This window comes from Magnolia sinica, chromosome 4 (genome assembly GCF_029962835.1).
Source record: "Magnolia sinica isolate HGM2019 chromosome 4, MsV1, whole genome shotgun sequence".
NCBI classification, from domain to species: Eukaryota; Viridiplantae; Streptophyta; class Magnoliopsida; order Magnoliales; family Magnoliaceae; genus Magnolia; species Magnolia sinica.
Genome location: NC_080576.1, coordinates 79,480,340 through 79,491,630, shown reverse-complemented (window position 1 = coordinate 79,491,630; position 11,291 = coordinate 79,480,340).

Here is an 11,291-nt window from a genome sequence, read left to right as displayed (position 1 = left end):
TCGTTGTGTTGCCCAGACCAGGGCGAGGCACGTTTTCTCTAAGTTGGAGTACTTGGCTTCATAACTTATGAACTGTTAGCTTAGATAATAGATCGCTTGCTCCTTTCTTCCTGTGTCATCGTGTTAGCTGAGGATGCATCCAATTGCTTCTGCTGTGATGGAGATATATAGTAGTAATGGCCTACTTGGAGTAGGTGGTATGAGCACTGGAGGATTTAGCAGGTACTTTTTGATCTTATCGAAGGCTACTTGACGATCGTCATTCCATTCCTTTGGAGAGTTCTTTTATAGTAGCTTGAATATGGGCTCATAGACTGGAGTGAGCTGTGCGATGAATCGGCTGATATACTGGATTCGCCCGAGGAAGCCCCGAATTTCTTTTTCAGTCTTGGGTGGTGGCATTTCGATGATCACTCTAGTCTTGGTCTCATATACTCGGATGCCACCCTCACTAACAATGAAGCTTAACAGCTTACCTCCGGTTGCAGTGAAGACACATTTTTACATATTGAGACGGAGCCTGAACTTTTCTAGCCTGTTGAAGAGCCTCTTGAGGTCCTCAAAGTGTCCTTCGATTGTGTGAGACTTGATAATCATGTCGTCCACGTAGACTTCCATTTCCTTGTTTATCATGTCGTGGAACACGGTAGTCATGGCTCGCTGATATGTAGCTCCTGCGTTCTTTAGCCCGAAGGGCATAACCCGATAGCAGAAAATTCCTCATGGTGTGATGAATGAAGTCTTCTCTCGATCTCCAATGACCATCTTGATTTGATTGAAGATTTTGTGTCTAGCAGTATTATATACCAGTGTGTCAATGTGGAGCAAAGGGAAATCATCTTTAGGACTTGCTTTGTTAAGGTCCCTAAAATCGATGCACATCCTGACTTTCCCATCCTTCTTTGGAACTGGTACGATGTTTACGAGCCATTCTGGGTAGTTGGAGACTACCAGGAATCCCGCGTTGTATTGCTTGATGACTTTATCACGGATCTTCAGGGCCCATTCTGGCTTCATTCTCCGCAGCTTTTGCTTGACAGGCTTCATGTCTGGCTTTGTTGGTAGATAGTGTACCACCAAGTCCTCATCGAGTCTTGGCATGTCCTCATAAGAGAAAGCAAAGTTGGACAACCTTGGTTTCAGAAACTCCATCATCCTCTGCTTGTGTTCTGGGGAGAGTGATCTTCCGATATGCACCTCTCTGGGGAGCTCCACTACCCCTAATTCACAATTTCAAAATCGTCTGCTACAACATTGGCCTTTGTTTCAAACTTTTTGAGAGAATCCTCGAATTTGAGAGCGGTATCATCATTTTCCTCATCCATGGCTTCTTCCAAACCCATGAGTTCGAAGTCTAACTCCAGATCGAAATCATACGAGTCGACCTTGAACTCTAGCACTATGTGTGAAATGTTTGGCATGGTGATTTTTGACGATTTTTCTATTGTTTGTGTATTTTGAAAATTTTTTGATGTTTTGTGATTTTGAGGAATATTTGATTTTTTTGTGCTTTTTGAAATATGTGATGTTTTTGTGTTGCCAAGGGATCCCGAACAAGATGGTGTTGCGAACCATGATTGATCCTGTCCTAGTCCAGGGTACCAACTACTATTTACATTGGCATTTGTTTTTGGACCGACATCCATGGATGGCCTATCGGCTGATTCGATCATCAGGGGGATGGTTGACCAGCTTGGTTCTTTCCCCCTTTCGATCTTGCTGTTCTGCTCTGTTTGTTCCTGAGGGTCACCTGTCTTGGTGACCATGATGTCTGCTGGGCTAGCTTAGAATCAAAGTCTGATTTGATCTCTTCGCTCAGAGGCTGGAACTCTTCGGGCTCTTCGGATTCACCTTGCGGTGGGATCCTAATGTCTGTCCAATTAAGGGAAGGTCACTTCCCTTTATCAATCCAATGGATGGGCTACTTCTGCCCCTTGTGTTGCTGAGCAGATGGTGGGGATGTGTCCCCTTGACTGCGAGTGGGGATGGATGCTTCCCCGTTCCTACCTGTATCCTTTACAAGGGGCACCCCTAGTTCTGGGTCCACTATGGGCGGATCCTTTTCCATGCCCCTAGCCTCATGTGGTGGGTCTGAGGGTTCTGCCCCTGGCGTCGGATGTGCTTTTGATGCCCTGAGGATCCTATCCCACCTTATAGGTGGCTAGACAGACTCCTGGTTGGAATGTTCTAAGAGTTTGAGTTACTGGAAGTGATCCTCAAGAGAAATCATCGTGTCTTCACAAATTGTCCCAGCCTTAATGAACTTGATGGGTGTGCACCTAAATGGTTGACCCTTTTTAGGTCTTTCATCTTGATCTTCTGATGTCGGTTGATATCCCAGTCCCCGTCTTTGCACGTTGGCACGTGTTGGCTTTACCACCATACCTTTTTCATGGAACTCGGTACGGTAATTCAGGATTAATCGCCCAGTAAGGGGAATGACATATTCGGTAGCGAGAGGCCGTGGATTGGCGATTGTATTCACATTTTTGAATTCAAAGCTGTGATACGATATGTCACCCTCTGCATGCTGAATGTCAATCATTGGGATGTCAGTTTCTGGAATATTGACCGTCACCGGTCAGATGGTTTCTGCCTCAGCCAATATTGAAATGATTCGATTTCCCGAAGGGAATTTAATCCTTTGATGGAGGGTAGATGGGATGGCTCCAACAGCATGGAGCCATGGCCGCCCCAACAGAAGGTTAAATGTGGCAGGAATGTTAATGACCTGAAACGTGACAAGGGTCATGTCTGGTCCAATTTCCAATTCAAGGTCGATTTCTGCCTCAACCTATCTCCGAGAGTTATTGAAGGCTCTAACACTTGTGGTACTGGGTCTGAAAGAAGATGGTTCTATCCCTTACTGTTCGGCAGTCCTTAAAGGGTAAACGTTAAGGCTGAATCCATTATCAATGAGCACGAGTGGGACCTTGAAATTCTTATGACGGACAACTATGTTTAATGAGTGTCCATGTTTGCGACCCTCGGGTGGCAACTCCTCATCAGAGAAAGTGATGGCTCGCGGCGCGAGGAGTTGTCCGATCACACTTGCCACCATTTCAGGAGGTACGTCAAGGGAGATATGTGCATCATTCAATGTTTTCGCAAAGATTTCTCGATGTGACCTTGATGTGCATAAGAGTTCCCAGATGGAAATTTGTGCGGGAATGGATTTGAGTTGGGCTGCTATATCGTAAGCAGCATCGGTTTTATGGGTGGTTCCTGACAAAGTTCCTCGGGTTTCTTTTGAATTTTGGTTTTCTCTCCTGAAATATCTCCCGTTGTTACCCACTTTGGCACATTCTGGGTAATGCCATGGGACTGCTTTCGGGTTGTAAGAGGGAATCGCTCTTCCTTCCAGGTATATCATTGGTTCTTGATGCTAAGAGATTATGGCTGGAACTATTTGTGATGGACTTAATGATCTCTCTTAAAATGTGACCGAATCTTGGTGAGATTTGACAATGGGATTTTCTTCTTTGACTTGATGTGTGGGAGGGATCCTCTGGGCATGTGCCAGTTGGTGAGGCATTAGGAAATTTGGTTTTTGAACTAGGGGTGCCCCTTGAAAAGTTAGCGGGGCTATATCAGGGAGGCCTACTGGGAGAATGACAAGTTCAGAATTTGACCTTTTTGGATTTGCCGAGTTTGGGACTGGACGTGCCCCTTGGGGAGTGCGGTGTTGAGGATATGACTTGGTGGATGCTGGGGGTGCCTCTTGCAAGATGAGAGGCTGAGTTGTTAGTGCTACTTCGAGGAATATGAGAGGCTTGTTGTTGGTGCTGCTTCAAGGAATATGAGAGGCTGTGTTGTTGGTGCTGCTTCAAGGAATATGAGAGGCTGTGTTGTTGGTGCTACTTCAAGCAATACCTGTGGCCCAGGTGATGGCGCCAATTGGTATCCCCACGTTCGATTTGCTATATCAGGCATGATTGCTTGTATGGAATGATGTGAAGAGGAGTACGCAGGTCATCCTCGTTCAATGTGGTTGACGGTAGAGGTGCTGGATGTACTGGGTCCCGCTTGATGCGATGGCAGGGGATTTTGGAGAATGTTGGCCTATGGGGTGATCGCAATCTTCTGGCTCTTAATTAAATCTTGGACTGCATGTTTCAAAGCGAAGTAGCAGTCTGTTAGATGGCCAGGAACCTGGTGATATGCGCAATATTGATTTTCATTATAACTGGGTGGCAAGGGATTAAGTAGAAGTCGAGGTTGGAGTGGTGTAAGAAGTTACTTTTGCATTAACATTGTCAGAACCTGACTATATGTTTGTGCTAAAGGGGTGAACTTCCTTCCTAACATTGCCTATTTGTATGGGCCTTGCACATTCCCCCTAGGCTGTTGCGGTTGTTGTTGAGGTGGCTATGCCTGATATCCCTATTAGGCTTGCTGTGGTTGGTACTACCTATTTGACTGTGGCTGGTACTGCTTGTTTTGTTGTGGCTCCGGTTGTGGAGCATACTGGTTGCCTTGAGTGTTGGTGACGATATTGTTAACCTCCATAGTGCATTGCGCGGGGGCAGTGCCGTTTCCATTCCCATATCCAATGGGTTACCCCTTGTTTCTTCTGATTGTAGGGGCCTGGTGTGGCCACGGGGAGATGGTTCCGGATCTAATCCCGGCTTCCACTTGTTCTCCAGCCTCGATGAGCTGAGAGAAGTTTACATAGGGATACGAGATTAGATATCCTGAAATGTTGGGATTTACTAAATGTACGATCATGGATATTTGTTCTTCGTCATCGATGGGGTTTCTCATTCGAGCTGCCATGGCTCGCCATTGCCCTACGTATGCTGATAGGGACTCATCACTTTTTTGTATCAAGGCAGCCAGGTCAGACCTTCTTGGAGCCATGTTCAAGTTATATGAAAATCTATCAATGAATGCCTGAGAAAGTCTTTCCCAGGTTCTGATTTGATGATTGTCCAGTGAGATGTACCAATCCAAAGCGTCACCCTTGAGAGATTTCTGGAAGAGCCGGATCAAGGCTCCATCGTTCCTAGCTATTGCATTGAGTTCCACACAAAAAGGCTTTTAGATGTGCTGTGGGGCACTCGCTACCGTCGTACCTTTTAAATTTGGGTACCTCAAAGTTCGGAGGGACTTGGGCATTAGGGAAAGGACACAGATTTCTGAATTTGGTGGATGGGTGATCCACTCCTTGCTATCTTTATAGCTAATTTTGCACCATTTGTAGCTGCTTTCGTAATTCCTCAATTTTTAACTTTCCTTGCTGCGGATATCTTGCCCCTTGTTGCAGGGCTTGTGCTGCTTCCTCTTCATATGAATCAAGAATGGGGGGTTGTTGGAAGGATGGCGGGCTCCCGGTGGCAGGAGGTAGCTGGAATTGAATGCCGCTCCCTTTTGGAGGAGTATGTGATGTTCGAAAATGACTCCCGCCAGGGGTATCTGCCAATCCCAGAATGTTACTCCCGTTCGGGGGAGTGAGTTGGACTCAAAACTGGCCCCCTTTGTGGGCATCCGCTAGTTCTTGTATGTGATTCCTGTTAGGGGGAACTTGTGTTGTAACCTGATTATTGTGATGTACTGAGTAGAGAGGTGCGAGAGGGTTGCTCCCGTTTGCTGGTTGTTGTTGATCTTGTGCTGATTCTTCTGTGAGAGAGAGTACAAGATTTGCTGGAGGAATGAGGGAGAAGGCGAAAGGGGTTTGAGAGAGTGAACTGTTTTGTACACTAGGCTGGGTTGCCTGTGTATTCGGTATAGCACTAGCCACTAGGTGAAGTAGTGGTTCTTGTATTGTTCGAAGTAGTAGCTCTTGCATGGTTGTATTAGCCTGTGGGTCTATTGACGCTATTGGTAGCAAAGTGGGCGTTGGTGTTGGTGTGGGTGCTAATGCTTCAGCGGCTGTTTGAGCTGCCGGTTCCTCTTCATGGGTGGCTTGAGAGGTCATGGCTGTGCGGGATCGAGTGGTCATGGTTCGGATCTGTGCCCAAGAAAGTGCAAGATAAAGATTTTTTTTTTGTATAAATGTAGTGATGATGTCCCTTGAGATTAAAGCACCACACACTTTCGAGTTGGGTCTCAGCTAGTGTGCTCTAGTATCATCCCCAGTGGAGTTGCCATTCTGTAGAAACTGGAAATCGGTGCCCACGCTGATTTATATATTATGTTTTTGAGTTGGCGATGGGGTGATTAGACTAATTTGTGAATGTTGGAGTCGCCACTAGCCAATTAATCTCAGAATCCCGCAGTCGGCTAGAATCCGCGGAATACGTAGGGTTGGAGAGATCCGAAGATTCTCCTACCTTAGATTGACTCTTGGTCTGCGATCCAGGATTCCAAGTAAGGGACCTCGGTTACAAAGAGGGAAGGTGTTAGGCACCCTCTTTGCCCGTACAAATGTACGGTCTCTACTTAGTGTGGTGTAAAAATCTCAAGGGATGAATGATGCGCTCGAGGAAGGACTAGGCACATGTGGATTTCTGATGTGACAAGATCCGAGATTTCGGCAAGCCATAGAGCATACATCCAACAATCGTGTCTAGAAGGTAGATGTGATGATGCTTATGTAAAAAGGTAAAGAAGAGTGGACTAGATCACTAGGAATTTTTGATGTGACAGGATTCGGTGTACGGCAAGTCATAGAGCATACGTTCACTGGAGATCTAGAGAAGCAGGGGGGTTGAGAAGGGGATTGATGTCATGATGAATGCTTGCATAAAGTAAAAGGATCTTTGGCTTAAACTTGAGTGGGCTAAGACATGGACTGCACCATGATCAATCCGACCTAGACTTGTGGGGTTAGGAAGGTCGGGATGACGCCAAGGGGATAGCTGAAAAATCTAGACTTGGAGACTTCAGAACTCCTCCTCACTCTCACTCTGTTCCTCCCTCTCTCCCTCTCTCTCACTTAACTTTTGAAATGAGAAGTGGATGCTTGAAATGTGAAGTAGAGAGGGCTATTTATAGCCTTCTCTAATGGTTCTATGGTAATTTTTGGGTTGGAGAGAGGTAAAATCTGATGTGGCAAGTGGTGATTAGTTGAGGAGAGAGAGACGCCACGTGGCACATTCTCATTGGCTATTGGGTTGGTAAAATTGTAAATAAGCTCGGACGGGGGGTAATTTCCTGAGAGAGTTGACTTTCGGACGCTAGGACAGCTATCCCCAGATGTCCACACGCGGGCCGCATGTGGCGGCACACTGAGTACCACCGGTGGTAGTCAGACTACCGCCGGTGATGGGTTCGGGCCGGGTTCGAGCGTGTGGGCCTTGTTCGTCACATTGGTTTGTCCGATGGTCTTCTTTTGGATTTTTTATGGCTCAGATAGGTGGGCTTAGGTTTGGGTAAAGGGTTTTAGTCAAGGTATAAGATATATGTGGGGGTTGTATGTGGGTTGAACGGTTTGGATCAAGGTTTTGGGTCTTGGTCTAGAAGTTTGAGACTTTTGGGTCAGGGTTAGGTTTAGGCTGGGATTAGGGTTTGGTTCAGGATATGATCATAGTTCTTGGATTGTCTTAAGCTTCTCAAGATATTAGCCTGGGTGGGTTGTTTACAGTACTAAACTAAATAATTGGTGAATTTAACTCAAACCACCATTTCCATAAATGGTAAGACCCAAAATCATTAATACCATTGACTCAACGTCCCTTAAAAACTTAAGAGAAATCCCAAGAGCCTATCGCTCTCTGGAGTACATTGAAACTCTGTATCGGACCTAGACCGCACGTCGAAGGTCCGATGACCACGAAACTATAGGATTATATCTATCCTATTGGGCTTAACAACCATCACGGGAATCGAGCCCAGATAGTGTCCCGAAACGCCCAACTTGAGCTCTGAGCAAAGTGTGTGAGAAATGAGAATATCTTTAGAAAATGTAATGAAACTTAAGTGAATTGGGCCGTTTACTCATGCACGAAATTGAGAATTCCAGACCGTCAGTTTCTGACCAAACTTCACCTATGGGGAAAGGAAATTTCCCTACACGTATCCGTATATTTGTGGCCCCGATCGAGTAAGTACGACCGTTGATTTGACACGGGTCCTCCACGGTCGATCAGCTAATCCGACCGCCCCAAAATTCACGTCATGGCATAGATCCATTGTCAGGGAACTTATCCTGTGATGTATGTGAGTTGTGGACCTTCCTGTAGGCCCTGTTTTCAAAAACAATCGCCCTTTGGATAGAAACCAAGTATCCCATGGCCCTGGGACCATTTGCATCAGTTCTAGGCCTATATATAGCCCTTAAACCACCCCTCTTCCATTCCATACGAATTTCTCTAACCCTAGGAGAGAGAAGAAAGAAAAGAAGAGAAAAGAGTAAGGAGAGAAGGGAGAAACAGGGAGATCGTTGCTGAGATTCTTTCCCATGACTCCACGCCATGGATTCACCTCCCCACCTCGCTACACAATCGCCTTTGGTTATGATTTGGGTAAGAAATACTAACCCTAATCTTGATTTAGAGATCCAAATAGAGTAATCGACGAAATAGCTAACCTATTTCATTGTTTAGGTGCCCGACGTTCCATTTTCGGGAACGTAGTGTTTGAATCGTGTCCGAATTGAGTATTTCGACGAAAGGTGAGTACTATAAATGTTTAGGTTATGGTTTTCAATGCTTTCAATGTCAGCTAGTGATTTATGTCTGACTTAATTGCCGCCATATTATCTTAGATACACTGATTTCTATATAATATACATGTATAAACTGTTTTGGAAAAAATATGCATTCCATGTGTTTGTTGAAATGTTTGAAAGAGTATTTGAATATGATTTGTGCGTTCTATGATTTCTGATATAGGATTAGTCATTGACATATGTAAGTTAACCTCTCCGTATAAGGAATCGCTAAAATATGTATTGTAACTAACCTAGTTTATTTATTTGGTATAGTGTAGTCTAAGTGCTTGATGAATTGTCTGAATGAGAAATTGTTGATGATTTGTACTTATTACAAGTATTAAGATAGTATTTTACATTACCTTGTACATATGTATAATTTATTTCAGGTAATCATACTTGCCTCTACGCAATTTATGAATAAAATGTAAGTGTTTGTTAACATGTTCAAGGTGTTTGATAAAATGCTCAAATGAAGTATTTACTTGGATTGTTTGTCAAATGCTGAAATTATTATCACATGTATTTATTCGTTACATCTGACTAAGATTGGGGCTACAACGTAGTCCAGGCAATTGGTAACAGTCCCTGTTCAGGTGACCGAATTAGTTGCGTCACATCGGGAAAATTCGATAAATTCGAGTCGCAAGACGATTGTCGACAGTGGTTAGGCCACAAGGGGAGCTTATGCACTCCATGTCAATTACATTAGCATGTGCCCATACTAATCGAACTTCCCTAACAAACCGATCGACCTATTGTATGTTCATCATGTATGGACGCCACTGCTTGAATCTAAGATACTCCTGCCAGTGTAAAAGCCCATTTTAACCAGGTACCATGATCCGCTAAGACTCATGAGCCAGGCATTGTGGTATGGGACACCGTGGTCGAGCTGTCGGCCTACGTTGGGGTGATGAGCCTCCCCATAGTGACCAGTGAGCAACCCAAACTCGTGAACCGAATACGATGGTATGAGATACTGTATTCGAGTTGTCGGCCTATGCTGAGGTGACAAGCCTCCCCGTAGTGACCTTAAGTATAAACTCTTGAATTTTTCTATCCACTGCTTTTCATTAGGGGTGATGCCCTACTACTTGCTTATTGTATGTGATCGACTAGGATTGACGACCCTAGATGGATCTTTCGGTTGGGTAAATGATATAAAGGGAAGTACCTTAGCTTCCCAAATCTCCTAATTAATTACTCGGCTAACACGACTATACACCACATTGCATGTGCTTTGGTGATGAAGGGCACATTTAGGAAGTTTGTCATGAGTGAGCGGTTGATGAAGTCACTTGTGAGGGAGCTTCGTGCGAGGGCATACATTATTATTACATACCATCCCTGCATTAATAAGAGTAGTTAGGAAATGCTTATTGTATTGCTTTATCATTACTGCTTGATTGACTTGATAACCTTTTTTTTATAGTTCCACCGAATTAGCTACTCATTCCCACCTAGGATGGTGTTTTAAAACACCAACCAGACTATGGTTTAGATGCAGGTACTGAGGTAGTCTATGCTATGGAGCAGGATTACTTGGATGAGGAGGAGTTCTCCTACTTTCAATTATCAGGTGGGTCGATGTAGACCTCGTGTTGATACGCAGGGAACACTAGGATTTTGGTTTGGTTGAACACTTTACATTTTCCCTTTTTGTATATTTTGAAACAATACTTGTATATATTAAGCATGGTTACATAGTCATACTCTGGAGTTGGTAAAATACCCACATATTTAAATATATATGTTCTAGTCTTCCGCTTGCTTAATTTAATTATGTCTAGAGTATGATATGCTGTTTTAGTATAATCTCATTCATGCTTAACCCATTAATATGGGTGAAATCTGATCATTATCATCCATATTGCATAAGTGATGTGCTGGATATAGGGAGTGGAGCTTTGCTCGACCCCCGAAATCTGGGGCGTTACAGTGGCCTACCCATATTCCTAAGGATCTGGAAGGGGCTTCCTTCTCTATACTATCATATAGTCTGCTAGATTCACTAGGGGGCCCTAAATGAGTCATGGATGAACTCTAAAATTAAAATAATCCTATTAGCAACCAAATGGGGGGGGGGGGGGGGGGGGGAACATTTTGGGTTAGCCCAATATGAATAGATGGATCATGCAAATATCAATGGATCCCAATGATTTGGGTCAACCCACTTAGAGAAGGATGAGAATGGGCCTAACAATGGGCCTAAGGGAAGGTCACAATGTGGACATTTAACCATCATTGCCCATACCATGTGGACATTCAACCAACATTGCTCCCAAGGAGTGGCCCACATAGAGCCAAACATATAGTGGGGCCCATGGCCTCACACAAGGGTCTCATATACATCACATGGGCCTCACACAAGGGCCTAATATATATCGCAATGGGCCCCACACAAGGTCCTAATATACTTCACAATGGGCTTCACACATGGGCCTAATGAAACAACCCATAGCTCTCATAATGGCTAGAAAATAAATGGGCTTCACTCTTATTATCTCATACATCATTATTGGGCCTCTTAGTTTAGCCCATAGCCCACACACATCAAGGTGGGCCACATGGGGTAGCCTAAAGCCCAGAAAAATGCATAGGTAGGCTATGTCTAGCACATCCAACATGGTGGGCCTCTTGGGCAGCCCATAGGCTCTAAAAATATAGCTGGGCCAAGTGTATAATATACTCAACA